Here is a 25,514-nt window from a genome sequence, read left to right as displayed (position 1 = left end):
TAACATCTCTATCCATTGTCCAGAGATTAAATACATGCCACAAATGGTTTACGCATCATCAGCCTCGAGCCCTCGTTTCATAGCTCCCAACCAAAAGAGGATATTAAATTAATTTGCAGGTTGCTTTAGCAAGGCCTAACAAAAAGAGGAGGGGGGGGGAAATCCTGAGGGTCACTCTGCATATAATATCCATCAATCAAAAAAGAGGGGTGGAAAATGATAATAGCAGGTCATTATAAGGGGACAGGTGCACACATATTTAGCTCTATGTCTAGTTCAGGTCAAAGCTTAATGGTGTTAACGGGGAGGAATGCAGGCTATGTGAGCAGTGTGGATGTGTGAGGAAGAGGCAAAAGGGCAGCTCTGTGACAGGACAGCACTGCCTCTTCCAGATCTTCATCATTAACCCTTTACTCTGCCTGTAGAGAACTCTGCTGTTCAGTAGCACTGAGCTTATGAGAGGAAGGAAAGGAGCAAAGCAGCGATCTCCAACTCTTGTCCTGCCAGCAGCTTGTAGCATTGAAAGTCAGCAAGGAGGCAGGATTGAGGTAGGGCAATGAAAAGAAATTGCACAGTGCCAGGGTACAGACTGCCAGGACCTGGATGTACTGTTATCATGGGCAGGGGTTCTGTCAAGCAGCAGGAAATGCACCTGCTCCTCGTGGAAAGGCAGGAGGGAGATCTGTGTTCAGCAGGGAACGTGGGCTAACAGGGATGAACAATGATCTCCACAAGGGCCAGGACTGAGAGAACTGGAAAAACAATGGCAAGGCCACATCTCATCTACTAAAACAAGAACTGTGACTAAAGTAGTGAGATGTATTTAAAGTGAAGTGAGGCTGACAAGGTTGAGAGGATAGGACAGAGCCCTTGAGTTATTATTATGAAGGAAGGCACTACATGGATGTGGGCTGCACACAGACACTGTGTGCCAGCCCTACCTGTCAGTCTATGCTTTTAGCTCAGTGGCTGGAACAGACATGGAAAATGAGAAAGCTTCAGTCACACTTGTGGGTTCCAATAAACAACTGGGAAGACACATTTAGTTTTAAAGGACCAAGATGAAAATTAGGCTAATTGCTTCGTGGCTGTGGCAAGTAATGTCACCCAGGTATGCAAATCTTTTCTCTTTGTTTTAAGTTTGTAGCAATCCATAGAGGTGAAGGAAAATATCAGTGATTGTCACCGTGTTTTAGATTCCAGTGTCAAGTATTTTCAAGGTCTTGTTGATGAATAATAAATCACTGCATCACTTCTGGAGTGATGTGGCTCAGTGGCACGTTCCCTTACTTTCTGGGCAAGTGTGTTTTCAGGTGCTGTATTCTGTAGTTTTCATGAGGAAATGATCCAAATCCTCCCCCAGGCCCACAATAACACACTTTGACTGACACGGATCATTTTTCTGACGCTCACAGTAAGTACCATCCATACCCTGAGAAGTGATATACTGGGAACTAGAGTGATTAAGTAAGGAAATACCCTTTACCACAAGAGTTTAAATGCCCAAGGACTGCTGTCATAGAAATCATGAACTTACAGTCTGTCAGTTGATATTTTAAATGCTGTTATTCCATGCCAGTTTTCCCAGGCTGGAGCCATGAAAGTGAAGAAAGGCAAGGCAACGCTGCATGTTAGCAAGGATTCAGCAGAAGTTGTAAGAAAGAAATTTGCTAGTTAAGATATAAATAAGAAGCCAATTTCGAGCTGTGTTTAAGGGTAGAAGATTGGTTTGAGTGCATTTGGGAAGGGAAAAAATACATTGAAAAAAAGACTTTTTTTAAAAAAAGATTAATTTTGGGAGCAGGAGGATCTATTCTGCAAAGCGTTTGCTCTTGGTGGAGTGGCCCACACAAAAGTAGAGGTACAATTTCCCTAAAGCCTTGCTGAGCTTTGTTGCCCCATAGTCAGCCCAAGAACTGCTTTCAGATGTGGTGGTCTGTATTCTCTCATGCTCCATTTCCCCCCCGCATTTTTTTCCCCATCTTGCTAGTAAACAGCAGAAGCTGCTTCTCTTGGGGCTGAATGGATGGGGAAAGATACAAATTGAATCCTGACCTGTTACAGAGCTGCTCCAATTCTCACTCCAAGCAGATGCTCAATCCACGTGTTCATGGGAGTGAGGGCCAGGGAAGGGAGAGGGAGGCAGAGGGAAGAGCCTGATGGGGCTGGGCTGTGCCGTGTGCTCCAGAACAATAGATGATCACTCTTAATTATGGCAGCCTGAATGAGCATCGCTCTGCCGGCCCCTTTCCTCCTGCTAGCTGATCAATACAGTCTTAATTGCCGAAGAAAGGCGGTATCCTACACAATCACAGCACAATGGTTTAATCACTTGGACGCTTAAAGTTAATTTCAGGCAGTTCATTTCTCATTGCCTCTCCCTCTGTCAGGCATGGCTTGTCTCCTTGCACACACAGGTGCACGTGTGCTCGCAGCTAAAGGTGGGTTATCAATAGCTTTTAGCGAGATTATTTGAGCTAATTGAAAATGTGGGAAATGTTATTATCATGCATAAGCTGAGAAGAGATTTTCTTTTTGAAGGGGAGTATGCTTAAAGCGTTTATTGAGACCCTTCTTGAGGGAAGAAATAAAATGCTCTTCTTTTCTGGGCCATCTCTACTGCTTTCATGCTGACCTGTCCGGACACTCTGGGGGTCCTTAGGTTGGTGGTCAGGTGATGCAGCAGGATTGGGACCTTATGAACAGCTGGAGTGGAAATTCACCTTTCCATTGCACCCAATCCTCTCCAGCTTTTGGGGATCTTTGGGCTCGTGGGCTGTGTCTCTGCAGGATTGTTTTTGTGGCTGGTAGAGTGTGGCCACTTGAGAAGGTGTTGTTGAGATCCCTTGTGATCCTTGGCTTAAAATAAGGGCATATCTGGCCCACCATCTGCAGAATTTCTGCTGTTTCAGATGTGCAGGTTCTGCTTGGATCACATTTTATAGATGAGAGTCTGCTGCAGCACCTTAATCCAATTTTGAATATTGTCCAATAGATCCAGCTGGAAGCCTCAGATTTGGGAGTTGTGAGGTGCTGGCCACAAGAGGGAAATTTGGGTGTTCCTTCCTCCTCAACAGAGCTGAGCATCACCACAGCAAAAGTACAGGCTTTTCAAAGGCCTCTTGTGATGCTGAGTGCATTTCTGACCTTCACTGTGAGACTCCTGCCTCAAATCCTCTCCCTTTCTTCTTTCCCCCACCCCAGCCAGAAATGAAGCCACCAAAGCCGACTGCTGGTTTTGTAAATTCTTTGAATGCTGCTGACTTGTGGCTACCTTGGAAAACCTCGATCAAGAAAACATGGATAGAAATGAGTTCTGACACAGAGAAACCTGGTCCAGTGGAGCTCTCAGGCATCACTTTGGCTTGTGAGTGACCCCAGGCATCTTTTATCTTGGGAGACACAGAGAGGGGCTGCCCCTTGCTGGGTGCCTGAGTGGCATTAAGGAGAATTCTCACCCTTACCTGGGCACTGAGAGCTGGGAAATCTGATCTCACAGGATCCAGGACACCAAGGAATATCTGAGAAAGCACTTGCTCTGCTTGTAGGATAAGGCAGCATGGGAGCCAGTGCCATACATGTAAAGGGCCTGATGAAAGGTGAACGGGGCATTTCAGAGCTATAAGAAAGTCATTCTTGAGCAACAAAAATATTCTGTGAAGCATATTGCTGATGATGGGAGATGGAATGGAAAGAAAAGTTGCTTGAGAATTTGTCTCACAGCCATTTTTGTCACCTCCAACTCTGTTCTGTATTGGACTATTGCCTACTGGGACAAAGCAGCCAGAAGTTTCTTCTGAATGCTGGTCAGATAAGGATGAAGTTCACAGGCTACACTGACATTTTTTTTCCCCAGAAAATAATTTCCAGGATAAAAATGGTATCCTGTGTTTTTGTTATTATTTTCTGGCTACTGCATATCTGAAATGACAGACTCAGTTGCAGCTCTCTCTACATCCTGCAGATCATTTTTCCATGAAGAATAGCAGGCAATGTTAGAAATTTGATAAGAGTGGTTTTCTCCTTTGATGAGTTCCTGCCCAAAATCTTAGGCAGAAGATGAGGAATTCAGCATGAAGGATACAGACCAAGAGAAAGGACCTGGCAGAAGCACAGTTACTCCCTTTGTTGCAATGCTTTAGGCTAACCATTATTCACAGCCCTTTCCTCATATTGCATCTTTCATGATTTGCTTAAGCGATTTTAAATTGCTTTTGTGATTTCATTTAGCAGAGACCACAATAAAAGTGACCCTTGAGTTTATGAAATGAAACAGCCTGCACAAAGGGACTGAGGGCCTCAGCAGCGTGTGGGGTGACTGGTTTCTGTGCTGCACAGGCTGTGTTTGCCTGGGACAAAGGGATGATGAAGGGCTTGCAATGAAATGGTGCAAGTGAGGAACATTTCTACCAGAGCAGCTGGTGTGAAACCAGTGCTGACCAGCCCTTTGCCTGTGCAAATGAAGGGAAGAACTTTGCCAGACAGTCCAGAGCAGAGCATGCCTACCACCCAGATTTTTTTTGTTTAAAATAAGGTTTTGGGGTTTTTTGTTGCCCTCTCAATATTTTTCTGGACGAGGGAGGCAGCAGGCAAATCACTGAAGGTTTTTTTTCCAGCAGACCTCTTCAACAGGGGAGTTCATTTAGCAAAATGTCCAGGGCTCTGAGTTTATGGCCAGGAGGAAAGCTGATCTCACTTTCCAGATGCTGTCCAAGGTGTTGTACCTCTTGTACCTCACCCTGCCCCGAGGTGGTTTGGAAAGAGTTGGCATTGCTGCCCCAAAAAAAAAAAAAAAAAGAAAAAAATTCCTTTGTGCCTACAGAATCTTCTCAGAGAAAGGCAAAAACTGTCTTTGCAGCTAATTTTCAAGTCTCTTTCTTTTAATCCAGTGCCCAGCTATTTGGGAAGTGATTTCCAGCCCCCATACCCCAAGAGCCTGCCTGTGCATCCCCAAACCCGTTAGCCTGCTGGAGTGATGCCTCTTGATAACACCATGATGTTTTTGACTGCCCAGAAATACAGCTGAGCCTCTCCAGAGCTGAATGAGGCACAAATGAAACAAGCATCAGCAAAGTTGGTGCATTTTTACACAGCTGCTTTGCTGGGCTGCTCTCTGCTGTGCCAGAGAGCAAATCAGCTCCTGGGAGGACTGCAAGGCAGGAATCCCAAATCTGACCTCTGATTTTTCTCTGGGATTGGCTTCTGCTATCTGCAACAAAAAGTTAAGCAGAACATACAGAGGAAATGATAAAAAAGTGACCTATTTTCATGCTGTTTGGCTGCTCTTTACTGTAGATGACAAGTGGTCTGGTGATCTTAGATGACTCCCAGGGGGTTGAAAGGCAGGATTTGAAGCACGTTATTGGTGACACCTCATTTAAGGTATTGCTCCCACTTCCCTCCACCTTGCAGGGAAGTCATGTCTGGAAAACCCTTGGGAAGAGGCTGCCTGCAACTTCCCTGCTTGTTTCCCTGTGGTTCCTCTAGCCAGGGAAAGGCAGGATATATTTTATTCCAGCTGCAGAGCACCTTGTGTTTTAGCAGGAACCAGAGGCTGTGCTGTCGTGCTGCAGCCTGGCTTGTTTCTGCTCTGAGCTTCTCTGGGGGCCTCAGTGTATATTTGCAAAAAGAAAAGCCTCCCTTCCTCTCTGCTCCCCAAGAAAAACAATAAAAAAACCCCAATAACCCCAGAGCAAACTTTTGTTAGAGGAAGGAAGGAGAAGGCAATGGGAAGCTGAGGCACTGGGGGAAATCTGATTTTGAGATTTTTGTCACTGTGGTGGCACAATTTCCTCTGATGCAGCTGTGTAATGAGTTCACATCTGTTAATGCCACATGTTGCTCTGCCTTGCACAGATGCAAAGTCTCAATTTTTCTAATTAGCAACAACATGAAGTATATCTTAATTTTCTGTCCCCCTTCCCTCTAATAAATGTGATATTAACAAGGTTACATGCCTGCTTTCACGGGGTTTAATCGAATGAGAAGCGAGATGGGGTTAGATCACACTGTTCTTTTTAGGTGGGGTCTGCCCAGCCGCAGAGACATCGATTCATTACAATAAGCAGAAAGCACAGGACAGGGATGGGGGCAGCAGCAGTATCAGTCACAACCACTGTTACCTGGGTCTGTGATCCTTCAGCCCTCTCTGCACCACACTGCATGTTTGTGCTGTGCATATATCTTTGTTCTACAGTGTGAGTGCCCAGGAAGGCCTGTAACCCCAGATTCAGCTGCATTTCTGGTCTGAGGGGATGGGGAACACAGCCCAGCTCCAGGCAGGACAGGAGCAGGAGATGCTGGAGGCTCCCAAAGCTGTGAGAAGCTGCAAAGCAGCTGAATCTGCAGAGAACAAAAAAGAGCAGCCCTGTGCGTCTTCATGCCCTGAAGTGCTCAGTGGCATCTCTGTGTGAGGCTGAGTGACTTTCCCCACTCCTGGCTGCAAAAATGCTCAGCTGGGGGTGTTGGGGACCCTGAGAGCACAAGCTGGGGGGGGCTTTGCCTGTGGTCCCCACGACAGTGATCAGAGCAGGACAGGGACTAGTGTGGATGGAGCTTTCCCTGAGCAGGATCCAGCCCTCCCTGGACAGCCTGCATTCATATTCCACCTGACTCTGCTGGGAAAAATCCATGGGGACCCCAACAGCAATTACTTGTGTGATTTAATTGGCATTATCATTTTAGTGGCTTGACAGAGATAAATCGCCCTATTGGGTAGGGCTGCTACTGTGACAGCAAAAGCAGAAGGAAAGACTTTCTTCTTCTCTCTGGAATAGGAGATGACTACCAGTGTATCTTAATAATTAGTGCTGTTATAATTAATCGGGCTATTTGAGAGTCAATCTAACAAACAAATGGAGGGCTTGATTGTTCAGTAATTGACAATTTGTTTCCAATATGGTATCACTCGCTTCTGCTTGTGCAAAGAAGGAAAAAGACACAAAACTGAGATTACTGGAGGGCTGGGGCTTGGCTGCAGTAAGGACAAGTGACTGTGTGAGAGAGCATGGAGGAAAGGAGTGTTCCCAGACACTGAATGTCCCAGGGACCCATTTGTCTTGGAAATACACACACACACACACACACACACACACACACACACATAGAGTTATGATTGCTTCTGGTTCCCTGCTTTTCAAACAGTTGCAGCCAGCTGTCACTGCCTGTGCGGGTAGTTTTACAGAAAAGCAGAGTTTCCAGACCTTGGCCTTTCCATACAATTTTCACCCTGGTTATATTCCTGGATCTGCTCTGTCCAGGCTGAGTTCTTTCCTTGCCTTGTCTCAGTCTCCTCTTTCTCTCCGTCTTACACTCTGCTCTGCAGTGCCATGGGTGCTCTGGAACTGCAGTAAGTTGTTTGTTGATGCTTTGGATGGAAGAACAATGTGTGGCCCTGGCAAAGAGTGTGTGGATGTACTGGGCACTGCAGCACTGGGCTGTTGCTCTCTGGGTTCAGACAATACTGTGTGTGGTGCTCCCATTCCTGCTTCCAAAGAAAGCAAATAAAACAAGAGAGTGGGCAAACAATTTTTTATTATTATTATTTCCATTATTTAAGTGAGGGAAGCAAGACACAGATATTTTGCTGGCAAAATATCTCTGTGATGATATCAGGTTTTGAAAAATGGTTCAGTCTGCTGTTCTTCAGAAGATTCCCTCCTGCTATCTGCATGAGAGCTTTTTTCTTTCTTTCACATAAGACCAAAAACATCTGAGTCCTCTACGTCTCAGTGCTCCTGCAGCACATGCTCAACTCCCATGGGCTTCTGAACTCCTGTTGGTTCTGGCCTGGAGGATGCTTTGTAGCACATTAAAAAGGTAGCAATGGCTGAGGAGGCCCTGCAGGGAGTTCCAAACTCTCACAGTTCTCTGGAATTGGCCTTGGCCACCAAATGTGTGTGGATGGATATCCATATGGTCTGGGGAATATAATTTTGGGCATGGCTTTTGCTCCCCATACAATTCCTCCCTGTTGCAGCAGAATTGTTGCTGCACCCAGAGAGGCTGTGAACAGCTCTGTCAAGTGGCAACGCTTCTCCCCCGACCCAGTTTAAATGAGATATGAATAATTGATTTGCCTCCTGAATAATTAATTGGATATTCAATAATGAAAGTAATTGTTTGGCTCATTCCCCCATTGATAATCAAGCTAATCTTCCCCTTCAATATGTGGGCCATACAGATATGTAAAGCAGGGAGACAGTTTATAGGCCAATAATGCAGCTAATGTGCTCGGTGCAGGGTCACCTTGTCCAAATATTCCAGCAGCTCCCAGGGCTGCTCTCCGCTGGGTTATCCACAGCACAGCCAAGCTGTGTGCAGCAAGGGTTTGTTTTGTTCCTCCTCATTCTGATTGCTGAACATCTCCCACCAGGGAGGAGTCTTCTTTTACAGTTTAAACAAAAATCGTCAGACGCCACTTGCTCCAATTAAGGCTTCCAAGGAGGTTTGTTCTTCCTCCAGTCAATAATGCAGGGATTAAAGGGAGCAAGCAGAGCTCTGAACTCATGGGGCTGCTCTCTTCTGCAGGAATTAGAGCTCAACTCCACAGAGAGCCTCCAGAGCTTTTCTTTGCCACCAGCCCTTTAGAAATCAAAATCAAACCGAAATGTGTTAATGCTGATTTTGCAGCTGTTGCATTTGGGTTTGAGTTTCTAATGTTGCAAGTCCCAGGAAGCCTGGAAGTCTGAGCTGACACTGCTGTGGCACAAAGTAGATGTGCCCTCTGGAGAGGAGGTCAGCAGTGACAGTGGAGTGTGAGTGGATGACAGTCTCAGGTTATCCCAGAAGCACTTTGGGGATCTGAAGTGCCCCCGTGCACTGGGCAGAGTTACCAGATCTGCTTTGGGGATCTGGGGTTGGACCACAACATAGCATCACAACATCAAGTGATGTGAGGAGATCCACGTTGCTGGGCCTGAGTCAGATACTGAAGGGTTTCAGTACTGGCACTTACAAACTGTAACCTCAGAAAGCCTTGCCTGCATCCCCTCATGTTCCAGCAGATCTCTGATTCCTGCACATTCCTATTGGGTCTCAGAAGGACTTGAGGTCCTGGCAAGTAATGCAAGTCACAGAGTGTGGAAGACATTGCCAGGAGGTGCTGTCCCAGAGGTGCCAGTACTAACAGGTAAATAAATCCTCTGCCACTGTTGTAGGCTTGTCCTGGCAGAAAAGGCATTCAGGAATCTATGAGCTCCATGGGTTTCATCTTGGGCTTGTTTCTAATGAAATTGAGGGCTGAGAGAAGCCTGTTCTCACCACATTGTGTGCTCAAAGTTCTGCACTAATGACAGAGCTTATCAACATTACTGGGGCAGAAAAGCATAAAAAACACCTTGAGACACCATGCACTGGGAAGGTGAGGGCTGGGACAGTCTGGAGCAAGGGGGAGAGGGAGTTGTGCTGCTCTTGCTTCTGAGATACCTCCTGGGTGCCCAGTCTCCCACCCTCCCTGGGCTCTGTGACTGATCCGTGCCCTGCAGAGATGTGACTCTCAAATGGTCTCAGACTCTGCCCCGGGTCTCTGCTGGGTCTCTAGATGTTCTGAGTGGAAGTTTCCTGTGAGAGGATTTTGCAGTAGCTGGGACATGGCTAGGAGCTTTCAAGCATCTTTCACTGTGTCCTGAGCCCATGCTCTGAGGGCAGAGTTCCACGGGGTTGGGCATTCTCAGCAAGAATTCTTTAAGCCTGGAACGCAGGGGATTTATCTCGTAGTACAAACCCCCACTTCCTGAGGTTGCACTGAGTAGGCACTTCCTGAGATGTCTGTCTGGAGGGCAGGAGATGAAGAATTTGGGAATATCAAAGCAGTGGAGCCCCAGAATATTTGATTTTGCCATTAGGCCCAAACCTCCATGACAGTGAGCAGCCCTTGGGGCAGGGAGAGCTACGTGTGACTGGTACATCTGACACTCAGAGGTTTCAGCCTCTGGGTCCCTCCTTCTCCTGGCAGCAGCACTGAGCAGAAGCAGTTACCTGGAGATTGATGGACTATTAGGAATGTGTATGTGGGAACCATTTAAAACAAGCAAGGAAAGCAGCAGAGTGTTCCTGGAGAAGGATCTACATGACATGACAGTGCAATCTGGGAAGCCCTCCCCTGCAAAAGCTACTTGAATTTAGATACTTTTTCATTTTAACCAGTTTAATTTCTTTATGAGGGTTTTCATTTGAAAAAGTGGCAGCACCGGCAGGGCTTGGAAAGATTTGTCTTCAGCCAATTTATTCTGTAGCAGATTTATCATTTCATCAGTAATTTAAGCAGAGACACTTGATTGTGCATTCATTTATACAGCTCAGAGCTGCTTGGTTGTGTGATACTCATGGAAAGTGTGAGGACAGATCAACAGGGAAGGGGCAATGCCAGGAGTGTTCCTAAGAAACCTCTGCAAACGTGACTGTCTGTGGAGAGGGGAAAATGGCAGGAGCCCATCAGCTGAGTAAAACCAATAAAACCCAACTTCATGTGAAGCTTTTTCCCATCACAGGCTAATTTAGTGTGAAGATGGCAGCACCACCCTTCCCTTCCCCTCCCTTCTCCAGGCTATTAAGGGGTTTGTGAGGGGCTCCCAAGATCAAAGCTCCCTTGGTGATTTAATTGATGTGCAGCTGCTGCCTGTGAGAGGAGGGAGGCAGGGGCTCTGGGGAGGGAAGGGGAGCACAGGACACACCACAGCCCTGCCAGAAGAAATACTGCAGAAAGCCCTCTGCCTCTGCCTGGCAATCCTGGTGTTATTTATGCACACACATAAAGGGTTCCATGCATCCCACTGAAATCTCCGTTATTTGTCAGTGAGATCCCCCCTCCCTCCTGCCTTAGCTAACATTTACAGTAAATCTGTTACACTGACCATTAAATCTGGAGCTGCCCTGAGCGATAGTTTCAATGGGTGTGTTGACAGCCCAAGTGTTAATAATGATGCAAACACTAACCTGTTTATTGATTTGCTTTTTGTACCCTTCATTCTAGCTCACTCCTTCTCACTCTCAGAGGAGAAATCCTAGAATTAGTAATCAGGTGACAGCTCAGAGCCCCCGTCTGTTCCCAGCAGTGTCATCCAACCCAAACTCCTGGAGATAAATCACAGGTGCCGTGTTCTGCCTCTGCCAGCCATTCAATATACTGTTACTCAGTGCAAGATGTAGTATTTGTCATTGGTGCCAGCAGACAGGAGGGAAAAAAAAAAAAAAAAAAAAGAAACATTAACACAGACGTGAAAAGCTTTTAACTTTGACAAGAGAAGCATAGGGAAGTTTTACATTTAGCCCCTCCACAGAAGGCCAGTGCCCATCCATTAAGGCAGCTTGTCAGACAGTGGGTGGGGTAGAATGGAGCTGGGATCAGGATGCTGAGAGGAAACCTGACGTGCTCATGGTGCTTTCTCCTCCTGCTGCTAGGTGGATGACTGCCTACAGCACTCAGGAGCACGGAATCGGTGAAAGGCTTTTGGGTTCCTACAAAAAATTTGACTATTCGTGAGCCTCCTTGAAGCTGAGATGTAGGTGGGTTTGTAGAGGGGGTGCAAACAGCAGTTTTGATTTATGCCCTGGGGGCCTGGGAGCCTGTTCAGACCCTGGGGGACACAAGGTGAGCAGTGACACAGCCCTGAGGCCCTGCTTGTTCTGTGCTGAGAAGCAGCTCAGCCAGCTTAGGTGCTTCTAAACCACTGGCTCCAAAACACTCCCATCTGAGCTACCTAGCAAGGTCCTCCAGGCTGTGAGGTGTAAAGAGCTTTGCAAGCAGAGCCTGAGCAGGAGCCAGGAGCTCCCATCTGCAGGGGATCAGTCCAACATCAAGCCAGGAGCTGTAGATGCTTTCCCCGTGATGGGCTCGGTGTGACACCCAGCACAGGCACCACAGCTTTGCTGATGAGCTGCACAGGCTTGTGAAAGAAGCTGGAGTTGACTGAAGTCTAGGCTTTGTGTTCCCCCTCTAGCAGTGCTTTTTGACCTGTGTTTTTTATGGTCAGGAGAGAAACCTGCCCGTAAATAGTCAGAATTTATAGACCCTGCAGGGGCTCTGATATATTCCCCAGGAGCTGGGGCCCCAAAGGCTTTCAGTGACATTTATAAGCTTCACTCAGTTGTCAGACCCCTCAGTTCCTTTTATTTCTGCTAAGTTTATAAGCTCTGAAAGAGCAGTCTGCACTGTTTATTAACTACACTGCAGAGCTGAAGAAAAGCAGCTGATGCAAAAGAAACACCATTCTACCTGTACCATAACCATGGTTCAAACCAAAGCTCCACGCTCTGTTTTATCCTGTCTTCTAATACGCACCCATCACCAAACAGATGGATGTGTGTTATTATAGAAAATAAAATTACATCAGTGGTAAAAATCCTCATCGATGCCTTAATTCATTAGGAGAAACCAGAATGGAACATAACGACCAACCACTAAAAGTGGTAGTTTGTCAACTCTTAAATATTAGTATCTATGTGAATATATAACTGTGTCCATAAGGACAAGCTAAAATCCAATGAAAATAAAATATGTTTTAAAAAATTGTATCATGCATGTTTCAATAGGACTAGTTTCTTTTTTAATTAGGGTCCTTCAGCTCTGTGAAACATTGAGCTTCCCAAGGAGAAGGGAACCTGTGGTGGCAGCCAGCAGTTTGGAAAAAAAAAAAGTGTTTAGTGCTGTAGTACATGGAAGTAGCCTCAGGACAGCAGGATCAGCCACTGGTTTTGACATATATAAAATAACTGTGCTCAAATTATAAATCCCAGGGTATTTCAGACTACATGGTATGTCTGGAATGATTCTGAGGAAAACAGAGCTCTTTCCACAGTGGAATGGACATGCAGGTTCACTCCAGCTATTGGTGCAGAGCAAAGCAGTGATAGATTCCTTGCCTTGATTTCAAGAAATCTAAAGGGTAAAATGCTGCCTACAAGATTAAGCAGAGTTTAATTAAGGATTTATTATTAAAATAAATTTAATAAAGGACTCCCATATAAGATTTCAGGACTCCTTTTTTAAACTTCTTGATATTTTGTTTTCAGTTTCTTTTTACTTTTCTTCCTAATAGGACAATATGCTAAATTTTGGTCATCATGTTTCCAAAACAGTAGAGTTGATCATATTTGGGCTGGGTAGTTGTGAAGGAAGATTTAACATTTCTGATTTAATTAAACATTTAGATGTGCTTGGATCTCACCTTTTGAATGTGGGTAAGAGTTAAAGTTGTTGACTTGGCTGACCAGTGTTTTCCCTGTAGGAGCTCAGGTTTGGAGTTCTCAGGTTGGTAACAAAAATCATGTAATTTTAACATAACAGAGGCAAAGGAAGAAGAAACAGTCCAGAAGCTGGGGACTGGGAGGGATGATGAAATAACAGGGGCATTGTAGACAGAGCTACTAGAAGTGGGAAAAGCATGGAAATAAAAGCAAAGCCCAAGAGAAACAGAAAGCACATGAAATTAGTGGAAAGGAGAACAAAGCCTCATCCTGTGAGACACAGGAGAATCTTAAATAATTATAGCAACAGTTTGGTTTTAAATCAGGATGCATATTTGTCGTGGCTCCTCCAACAGTGCAAGTCTCTCCTCCTCCCTTTCTTTGCACAGATTTCCCCAGACAGTTCACAGTCCTTTCCTTCCTTTATTTATGTGGTTTCATATTTCATGGCTTTTGGTTACTGTATTCCCATCATGATTTATGACCAAAGGGAAGAATTGCATCCAGGTGATGATCCAGTCCATTATCTCTAGGGAGATGCTGACCACTGTAGTGGAGCACAGAGACCTGTTGTACCATGTGATGGAGAACAAGCAGAAAAAGAAGGCTTCCAGCTTATGAGGGAAAAGCACAATTTTTGTATTTTGGACAGTTGGATGCAAAGAAAAAAAGAATCCTTTTTCCTATTTTTCACCTTCCTGAATGGGATGTATTATTTAAAAAAATATAGGAGACCAAATATATTCAATGTGCTAACACACAGCTGCCTTAGCTGAAATGACCCATTTTAAATGCATGATACAACAGGGTAAATCAGTCTCGATACCACCCTTGGCTGGGCTGGAATTTTTTCTTCCACTTTTTCCTTCCAGTTTTCTGCTTTGCCATTAATAAATCAAGATTTCTTGGCCCTGCTCTGCACCTTCACAGCTTTTGCAGGTCATTAATACCAAGACAGGGCTGTTAATCTCCTAGTCCCAAGGTGCATCGACCCACTGGCAGAGAGAGAGGCTGGGACACTGGTGGGACCATGCCCTTGGTCACAGAGCAGGGGATGCACCCCAGGGCCACATTAATTCCAGCAATGTCACCTTGAGGCCTGGCCTGCCCATCCTGCTCTGACAGCAGCTGTTGTTTTTGGGTGTGGACCTCGGGATAAATCTCAGTGTGAGGTGTCTCTCTGCTCGGAGCCCCAGCACTTTCACTGCCTGTGCCCTACTTTAGCAGTGGCTTTGCCAAGGAATACCTCCTTCTCTGCCATTACTGAGGTCTTATTCCCACTTGGGTTTCTTATCCAATTGAGCCCTTCTATCCCTAGTGGCATGTAGGAGAGGCTAGCACCCTTGCTTTATTTTTCAGGTCTCTTCTCATCAGTGAAGGGCAGGAACAAAGCTTGGCAATGAAAGGCAATTTCTCCTAACCCAGTGGGTGAGCGCAGTGTGGTAAGAGTGCTTTTAAACAAAAAAAAAAAAAAAAGAAAAATCCAATAACTTCCATATAAATTGTCCAGGAGAGAAAACTTTGTGTTTTTGACATTTGTAGCTGTTTCAGCAGTTTTCTGTGCAAGATGAAAAACTTTTGCATTGAGCAAAACACAGATTTATGATCAATAAAGTGAAGTTTAACAGTTTATAGGGGCCATACATTCTTTTTTTAAAAATCTGATATTAAAAACTATTTTTCCCTCCATGTGAGAAAGGCTCTCTGGTGTCAGAGTTTCAGCATAGTAAAGCAGCTGGCAGAGCACTGAGGATAATCACTGGATGGGGTTTCCTGCAGGATGAGTTGCCACCCAAGCCATCCCCCTCTTGCCTACATGGAGTCATGTACAATAGGACCCCATGAACACCTGGGTGTGGACCTCGAGCTCTGGGGCTGGGCTAGCCCTGTGCTTCAGAGAGTTTAGGAACACAAGGTTTTGCAGGTCCCTTTCTGAACCATAAAATAAACCCATTGCTAATAACTCTCCCACAAGGCTCTGCAAGCCCTCCCACAGCACAAGATACAGGCAGAGAACAGGCAGCTGCTGCCAGACACAGTGCCACAGGTGGTTTGGGAACTGCTTGGGAGGACTGGCTGTGTGTGAGATCTCATTGGCACTGCCTCGTGTCAGGCTGAAATTGCTCAGGGAGTGCTGGGCTGGCTTCTTCCCATCTCGGCTCTGATCCCCAGGAGTGTGGAGCAGGCAAATCTTCTGTTGTTGCCCTCTTACCTTTACCTCTCACCAACAGTGCTCACCTCCAAAAACATTCTCCTAATAGAAGCACAGAATGGTTTGGTAGGAAGGGAGCTTAAAGCTCATCCAGTTCCACCCCCTGCCATGGGCAGGGACACCTTCCACCAGACTAAATTGCTCCAAGCCCTGTCTAACTTGGCCTTGAACATTCCCAGGGTTGGGGCAGCCACATTTTCCCTGGGAAGCCTGAACCACCCAAGGGGAAGAATTTATCCCTTATATCTAATCTAAATCTACTCTCTTTGTCCCTTGTGCTTTCCACAATAACAAATGTGCCAGGTTCTGTTGCAGGGATGCTGAACATACTAGAAAACAGAAAATACTCTTATTCTCCAATGAAAAGACCACTGCAATTGATTGTTTTATATATTCTACCAGACAATCACATCCACAGGCTGCCTGATAAAAGCTATTTGAACTTGGTTTTTACATAAAAGTTAAGGTGTAATTTTGAGTATAAAATTATGGAGTATAGGGCCAATTTTGTTGCTATTAGAACCAACAAGGATGATTAGATTTAGTGTAGAGCTAGTAAGATGAGGCAGTTCTTGTTTTATGCTCCTGATTCCCTGATTATGCAGTCTCAGTGTTTCCTAAATCTGAAGAAATGTGGAAGTGCTCATGTTGCCTTTATCTCTTCAACATATTCCTCTCTGTAAAGGAGTATCTCAACACAAGACCTACAGTGGAAAAACAGGAAAGTGTCCATTACCCAAAGAAGGCAGGGATTTAGCCTTTTTTTTTTTTTTTCTACAGAGCATCTGACTAAGCCAATAAATTTGTTGAGGAGGTAAATTGGACTAAGTAATCCCCAGGTTCTGCATGGAGGATGGTGTTGCAGCACAACCACACTGACAGTGTCCCCTTCTTCCTATGATATGGCTTGAAATTTATCACCCAGTTGTGAGCTTTTTGTGTAAATCCCCAGTGAAATGATGGGAGAAGGGAATCTGGCTGAGGTTTATATGGTGGGTCTTAAACCCATAAACACTGCCGGCAGCACGGTCCCCATAAAGCTGGGCCTTGGGGAATTTATTTACACATGGGGAGCTGGGACATGCAGAAAACAGGACTGAAACAAGTGGGAGCTCAGAGCTGAGCAGTGGAACTTGACTACCAGCAGCATGCCATGATTTCTGTGGAGTGTACAGCCATTTTCTCTTGATTAAATAAACTCGGTTCTTGGAGAATCTGAAAAGTGGCTGTTAGAGGTTTCTGTCTAAGACCTGGCAAGATTTTGCATTTCTCCTGAAGATAGTTTTACACTCAGAAAATTAAAAGATCTACAAAGAGATGTTTTCTGAAGCAAATACTGCCGTTATGAGTGTCTTAAGCACTTGCACTGAGCATCTGAGCTAAACAGCGTCTCCTGACTGACAAAGCCGTCACCCGCTAAAAGCAACTGTTATAGAATTATGACTAGAGCATATATAATGTTTGTGTTTAACAAGATGACAGAAATGCCACCTTAGTAAAAACTGATTATGGTTACAGCTGAACAATTCACATCATGCAAGATTTATAATATTAAGGTTATGCAATCATCTAATCGGAGAGACAAGCCTTGAGTAATAATATGAAATGCATGTACTTCAATCTGCAGCAGTGGATTCATTGCTGTTTTCTTATTAGCTCATGCCAGCATTAGGGCTGCATTATCCATTTCACCATAGTCTAATTCAGCATTTCCATCTGAAAACATATGCACAATAAGTGATCTATGCCAAACAGGGAAATGGAGACAAAGCCATTTGAGTGACTTCACGGCTATAAAAACATACATAATCTGTATGTCTTTCAGCAATTCTCAATACTTTTTACTACATTTCTTTGCAGGAAAAGTTTTCCCAAAATAGAGGAAAAATAGAAATTGCTCCTTCTCTTCCCTGGAGAACAATACTTTGGGAGTGGAACCAGAGTGGGAATCTAATCTGTGAATTTCTCATCTTGGAAGTGGGAATATCAGATCATCTTATTAGTGCTGTGCCAGCTTGCTGGGAAGTGGCTCAGGATAGGAGAGGATGACTTGAAATGTGGACCTTCCAGCCCAGATAATATTTATGCAGAAAAGGAATTTCTGTTTTTTCTTAGAAGTGAGATATCTCAGATGCTTTCTAAACATCAGATATTTTCATCCAACAAATAGCAGCACACACACACACACATACATATATCTATGACAGTATAGGTATATATAAACTCTAACTGGTAAATTACTGTACAGGGAAGTCACAGTGTACTTCAGCCTAAAAATATGCGGATGAGTTCAGGCATCGTATTTCAAAAGCACATATTATAAAAGTTGACAAGTGTTTATAATGCAATAATCAGACTAATTGACTGAGTTCCCTGATTAAAATGAGACTTTTCATGCAAAGCTCAGACTGAGATTCCCTCTGAGCTGAGTTAATTTTCCAGAGCCTGTGCAGACTTTGGTCCTGTGAGGCCCTGGGGTCTTGGGACATCAGGCAGTCCTGATGGGGGGATGGGGGATTTCACTGAACCTAATGTTTTTGGTAATTTGTTGTCCAGATCCCTGTACATGTAGGTGGATTCATCAGACTCCTGCAACAATCACAATTCTCAGGGAAAAAAAAAAAAAAAAAGAGTATTTCAAAGGTAAACAGAAGGCATTTGTGTGCTGGAGTCTGATTTATTATACACACTATATATAGCTGTCATTAAATGAGCAGGCTAACATGCAACTATTCATCATGGGGGGAAATGAACAGGCTATTCTCTGCTTGCCTGGAATTGTTCATATTTCTGGAAACTAAAAGCAGTGTCTAGGAAAGGAAAGAATGCTTAAAATGCTGTAAGATATTTGATTTATTCTCTTCAGGCATTGCCTCTCTCTCTTCTCTGTGTCCCAGAGTATTATTCAAGTCAATCGATCTTGGAAACTATTTCTAGCAATCCCAGTTTTCCCCCAAACTCCCTGCTAAAGACCTTAATCTGCCTCCTTTTGTTGTTATTGTCATTAAAATAGGCTCAAATCAGTCCACAGTTTTTGTTTTTACTTTGAAGGTGCATTTTGATCTAAGGAAAAACAATTCATCTCCTTACTTGTGTTACCAGCAATTCACTTATGAGTCTGCATACGGTAAACTGCAATATCCTTTCGGGTGCCAGCTAAAGCAATTCTCAGCTTGCTGTTTAGTCACACAAGAAACAGAAAATGAGTGATGCTGCCTGACCAAAACAGCTCTCTGAGTGCTGATTCAGGGGCATGACTAGAAATATTCAGATTCTTCTTAGCAACAAATTATTGCTGAAGAAAACCAGGAATAATTTTAATTAATGAATCAATGTAATTTTGAACTATTTGTGGCTACAAAATGACACATGATTTATTGAACTGGGAGAAATGGCTATTGCAACCCAAAAATTGCAATCAAAATGGTTGTTTCAACAGAAAATTGGAATTTAGTTAGGTTAGTTAGGTTATGCCTTTCATGACAAGGCTCCCTTGCCACAGCTGCATGGTTTTCCTCACCAAAATATGCAATGCTTCTGGCTGAAATGAAATATTTTAGTTTTCAGGAGAAAAGATGTTCAGTATGTTAGGCTGAAAACTCAACGTTTTCCAGGTCTTTTTGTAAGTCCCACTTCCCAATTCTGGCTGTCAATTCACTTATCATTCAGTTGTGCAATTTAAATAAAATCCTCTCTGGAATGAGTCTGGGATCTGTGCTAGCACAGCAGGGTTTTACATGGAGCGGGATGAGGAGCCCCCACCCCATGGCAGCAGGGTGGGATCACGTAGGTCCTCACCCCATCCCAGTTCCTCCAGCAGCTCCCTGGAGCAGCCAGCCCAGCTCAGCCTGCAGAGTTGTGTTGATGAGAAGAATTTTTGGTGTCACCCAGCCAGTGAGGGTTGGGGGACATTGCACTCCAAGCACTGGCAACCCCATGAACGATCAACTCTGATTTTTCCTGCCAGCCCTGTCCTACACCCACCCTCAGCTTCAAGGCTTTGAGGTTATTTTTGTCTTTTCCTGCTTGGGGATGCTAAGGGAGAGGAAAGGGGGACAAGGAAACCCTCTAAAAGACAAAGTGCCCCCCTCCAGAGATGTCCATCCCGGGCAGAGGGATGAAAGGGCACTTTGGATGTTGGACAATGGGAGTGTGTGGGTGTCTCTCATCAAACCCACTGACACCCAGTGCTGAGCAGCACAAAATCCCCGAGGTCAGCAGGGATAAAAGCAGCCATGGCCCTCAGGGCTCTGCTTTCTGCCCTGTGCCCTGTTGGATGAGCTAAAAGCAGGTGAGGCACAGGCAGGAATCGCTTCCCTTGTGGCTTCTCAGAGTTCTGCTCCTATTTTCTCCTTCTATAGGTGAGGAAGGGTCTCAGGCACCACTTGGCATCTGCTCTGGTTCCTCCACCCAAACCTTTCCAGCCTCCCCAGAGTGCCTTTCAAAGAGAAATCTCTGCTGTGCCTTTTCTGTAATAGAAAAAATTTATTTGCTTGTTCTTGGCAGTGCAACTTTGTTTCACTCTGGTTTCACCTGGTGACTTAAAACACACACCTGAACCTCTCAGCCTACACAGGCAAAGATACATGTGGAGGAAGGTGTGTGATTTAGTTGCAATTAGGGCCTTTCCTGCAGCTTCACAGACCTTTCCTGGCTGTACATGCACATACACACACACAAACACATCCCAGAAAGAGCTCCAGAGGTTGAGACCACAGTGGAATTGCTTATCAGCAACAAAAATCCAGACAAAAAAATCAAGGTGTTTTGTTCAGGGCTTGGGTTGGGAAAAGAAAGGGTCAGGATGCTGACTAACAGATTATTTTAGGACATAACTGATGCCATTAGAAGTGTGTTCCACCCTTCCCTGTTCTATTCTCTCACCCACCCCCACCTAAATACAAAATAACCTGCAATCCAATTAGTGCTGAGTGTGTATGAGGCAATCCCATTTAATAAACAGAGCTGGTAGGTTTTAAAAAATAAAGCCTTGTCCATGACCTTTTCTTAATTTTGTTGGATGTAATCTGAAATTCTGCTCTATTTATTTGCACTTGCAGTTTAATTAGGGCTGGTTGTTTTACCCCAGCTACCTGCTCGCAGGCACGTAGGGGAGCTCACACACTCACGGTGCTCCTGCTCTGCTCCTCTGATATCCCCAGGAGCTGCTGGGCTCAGCTCCTGTCACACACGCCCTCAGCAGATTAATAATGACAGACTCAGTGTGAGTGAGTGTGAATAACATGCCCTGGTAACAAGTCAGGAGCATGGAGAGGGATTTGTGTCTTTTAAATGGTTTTGGGATAGCAGCATGTAGTTTTCTCTTTCTTTTTTTTTTTTTTTTTTTTTTTTCAGTTTCAGTTTTGATTTGCTCTTCCTCCACAGCTATCACTTAATTCCACAGAGAGGTGCCATGGAATGCTCTCTACTTGCTATACAAAGAGGAGTGATCCCCTCTGAACCCTCTTTTTAATTCTTTGAGAGTAGACAAAGCAGAAAAGAACTGAAGCAGCATGAACAATAAGCTGTGTTTTCCAGAATCGATAGTGAAAACCACAAAATTTTTGGCTGAGGCAAGGGGTAGAAGAAGAAGAAGGTGGCTTTGAAGAGGGGCCAGAGAGAGGATTTTGTCTGGAGTCTTTAGGAGCAAGACAGAATTAAATATCAGCTTGTGACACGCTGGGTCCAGTGGTTAAATCCATCATGTTCTGTCATGGAATCATGGATTTTAGAATGGTTTGGTTTGAGCTGGGAGGCAACTTACAGGTCATGTTGTTCCAGTCCTTGCCACATGGGCAGGGACACCTCCCACTGTCCCAGGCTGCTCCAAGCCCTGTCCAACCTGGCCTTGGACACTTCCAGAGATGGGGCAGCCACAGCTTCTCTGGGCAACAGTGCCAGGGTCTCAGGACCCTGATGGCAGGAGGCACAAACACACTCCAGGTGCTGGACACGAGGACAGGCAGTCAGGAAGGGCCCGAGTGAGTGTCCAGGTGCTTTGGCTGCTCCATCCCCTCATCACACCAGTACTGTGTTTTCCACCTTTGGGAAAAGCACTTGATGTTCAGGGAGGCTTCCAGGTGGAAATTTAGGATTATCTCTGAGCAAATGAATTCTTTGTGGAACACCAAATAAAACCAGTGCCCCAAAAGTCCTCCTTGCTTTCCCATGTTGTAGTTCCATTGCTGCTCTTGGTGGCAAAAGTGGTGTAAGAAATCCTGACTATTTGTTTATTCACATGTCTCAGATTGCCTCTCCTTTCATCTGTCAGGGGTAAAAAGACTCACTCTCATCCACAAAAAACCACCAGGCACAGGCTGGCAAGGCTTGCTGAAACTGGCTCCTCTACCAGAGGCAGCACAGCACAGACCTGCCAGCTCCTCACCTCACACTGCCCAAGTGCCAGACTTCCCATTTCACCCAAAAATGCACCTGAAAGGGTTTGAAGTTTGCCTGCTGCTGCCTGACTGCAGCACTGGATTAACAAGTGAGGGGAGCACGTGGAACCAAGTTCAAGAGTTGGCAGATTCATTTGCATATGAGAGGCCAAAATAAGCAAATAAAAACTGCCACACAAAACGAACCAGAATTGGAATTGGCTAAACACTTCCCCGTGAAATGGATTTTCGAAGTGACTCTTGAACTCTTCAGTGGAAAGACAGATTCATTTTCAATGGAGTTTGATCTTGCTCTTCAGCTTCATTTGTAAGACCAATTACAGAGCATTTTGTACAACAATTACGGGCATTAAAACCACTCTGTTCCATTTGATGAATTTTAATAGTAATTGAACAGAAGAAGCCATCAACTGAAAGATTGTCCAATCAAGTATGCCCACATACTGAACTGTAATTTCCACTCCACAAATGTGTAATGCCATTTGAAACTACCAAAATGTCCTCTCCCCACCAACACCCAAGCAGATTTGAGGATTTGTTCCAAAACAACTTTATTCCCTGAGGCTCCAAGTACACAGAAAACACACTGACCACAATCCTGTGATAATTCCTGTGTGCAACTTTGTCCTGCAAAGCTCCCTGGAGCTCATTCTTGGACGGGCATTTGCAGAGGGCTGGTGACCATAAATGTTTGTGGGTAGCACCCTACAAGTCACTGTACAAAGTTCCCTCTTTGTGAGGAAAGGCAGTTTTGGAGTACGTGCTCTGAGGAAATTTGTAAGATATTGTAAGAGCTGGGTGGTTGCTTTGTGTGAGTGTAGGGAATGGAATCCATCCCCTGGACACTGGGTCTGGTATTTACATTTGAGTTGGGTTCAGCTTCTTCCCTTGGAAAGAAAGAATGTGCAGAATGGTGGGCTGAAGAAATATAGACATGAAACAGATAATTTGGTTATGAGGAGAGGCCCCTCACAGCCACTAAAGAATAGATATCTGGCCTATAAGAGTCCAGATGGTTTCCACAAGACCCAAACAGACTTTGACTTCTGTTACAAGTCCAAAAGCCACAAAAGCAATTCAGTATGGCAGAGCAGAGGAGATCAAAGGCCTCACCAGTGTCCTGGGTCTCAGAAGAATGCTAATGCATTTCTTATTCTTTGTTGTGAACATTTTGTTGTTATTTTTTTCCTACTAAACCTGCCCTTTCTGTCTGAGGTTGGCCTGTGCCTTACTGAAAATTCCTTGAGGGAAGTTGTGTTCTTCGTTGGATTTGCTGTAAATTAGAAGAACAAAAGAACTATTTTGATGAACTTGCTCTCAATGGGATTTCCAGGCTCGCTTGGGAAACAAAAAGAGATTTTGATAGTTTAGATCAGTGGGAGATAAGTGTCCAACTGTCAGAGCCTTCCTTTGAAGTGGGTTTTCCCTTGCCAGTGCTCACTACAACTGTAAGTTCAATTTAAAGACAAAAGATGAAGTCTTGGCCTTTCTGAAGTCAGTAAGAGTTTTATCACTGACAACTCAGAGGCCAGGGTTTCACCCAAGATGTTTGTACAGGCACTAACTTTAGCATCTTGTTGAGAGCCACATGAAATATTTATGTTGAAGAGTGAAACTGTATTGTTTTCTTGCATCTCATTCTGAACACAAAAATGACCCCGTCTCACTGGAAAATCACCACTCTTTTATGAAAATCATACCATCTCAGTTGTGAGATGCCTTATCCTGGCGTGGTCAAACTGAGGGTTGCAATGTGTGATTTTAAAAGCAGTTACTATATTTCTTCATGCAATAGATCTGATTTTTTTTCCTGTTGGTTTTCATTTTGATTTAGAACAGGTTAATAATGAAGTTTTCAAGTGAACAGGAAAATCTGTTTTCTCCCTAGCTAAAATTTCTATCTGTGATTTCTTGTATCTAAAAAATATTTGTCAAATCTTGCCTTTAAAAGCCCAGAACACAGCTTTTCCTGAGAGTGGTGGAGGTTCCATATTTCTATAAGTGGTGCCAGTCAATGGGTGCAAAGTTTTATGGAAAAAACTCAGATTTACTAAATGAATTGCAGAAAACCTCTGCCTAGGAACAAACCTGTCCAAGCTTCTGAAATGCAGGCAAACATAAACGTGGCATAAGTAAATTTTTTTCAAGACTTCTTCCCTCTTTCCCCCCAGTTAGACACAAGATCCAAACAAGTGCAATCTGGGAAAAATAGAAAGGGAATGGGGGGCAGATAAATGCTGAGATACTCACAGGGATCCTTTTGAAAATAAACTGTGCAAATTAAAGGCCAGAGAATTTTTCCCTGCTTGTCTCTTAGTCCCCTCCCCCTTTCAAACATTTGTCTCTTATTTCTTTCATTTTATATATTTTAGTGTTTCAGTCACCGGCTGCTGCATTGAGTTTTTTCACCCTTCACACACCATCACATACTGCCTGCCTTTCTTTGACCACACTCCATGTTGTAATAATAATAATAAAAAACTGGGCCTGATTTTAATTTGGGTAATGTTTTTGTTGAAAAAAATAAAAACTCTACAGCCTAATTAGGAAACCCGTTAAATGGCTGCAATTCAAATATAATTCTATTAAATTCTCCCTGTAAAGTTAATGTTACAGACTTTTTAACAGATGTTTTAATTAGACATTGTTATTAAAGGGAATACTGTAGAAATTAAAAGCAGGCCCTAAATGTGTTAACAAAGACACTTTTCTTGCATGGCATTGATGGTGGCAGAAACATTAGCAGAGAGATTTTGGCAGCAGGTCATGAAAAGGAAGAAAAAAACGAGATGTGTTAAAGGGAAGATGCTCTGAGAGATATGCAGTGCTCAGCTACTCTGTGAGTTCATTTCACATCCAGCACCACCTCGGGCCATTGCCTGAGCTGGAATGAGGTGGGGAAGAGGCTTCAGCCCAGTGCTAACGGCACCACGTGGGGAGCACTGGGAACAGGGCTTTGGCTGGGAGAAACTTGCAGCCCCAAGGATTTCCAAGGAAGCATCAGTCCTGCCAGTTTCTGAGGTTTCATCTGCTGTCTCTGTGGTTTGGGGTGTTTTCTGATGGTGATGCTTGGAATTGAGCAACATTGTAGGGATTGTGTTTTTTGTAAGGTGGGTTTGCTCTGAGCCTCTTGTGCTGCAGAGCCTGGCTGGGATGAAGGGTGCTGCAGGCTTGGAAATCAGGGGATAAACTAACCCTACAACTCTATTTTTTTTTGGGAAGAATGTTTAAGCACACTACAGAAGGACCCCGATGAGACATTTTTGGAGATTTATGATACTGTGATTGAATTGCAGGTGGAAAAGGTGACAAACTGGTCAGGTTTCACCACAAGTCCCTTTTTGCTGGGGATTGTGAGGTGTGCAAGCCCACAGATCTTCACTTCTGCTTGGCCAGGCCACCAAAGAGCCCATGGCCAACAAAGCAATCTTTTTTTTTCACCTAATACTGACGGCTGCAGCAAGGCAGTGTCATTTCATGGGACTGCTGGCCTAACCCAGCCTCAGTGCTCCCTGAGTGCCACCACCTACTGCTCAGAGCCCTCCAGAGAGTGACTCAAAGCTGACATTGGTAGATTTGATCAGCAAGAGAACACAGAGGATGAGTAGCCAGATGATGTTTCTGTTCCAAAGCAGGATCAGCTCTACCTAAAATATTCAAGTAAACATGCACATCTAGTTCTGTTCTATTACTTCATCTACAGGCACAAGAGCTGCGAT

Source organism: Vidua macroura, chromosome 17 (genome assembly GCF_024509145.1).
Source record: "Vidua macroura isolate BioBank_ID:100142 chromosome 17, ASM2450914v1, whole genome shotgun sequence".
NCBI classification, from domain to species: domain Eukaryota; kingdom Metazoa; phylum Chordata; class Aves; order Passeriformes; family Viduidae; genus Vidua; species Vidua macroura.
This window is presented reverse-complemented; position numbering follows the sequence as displayed.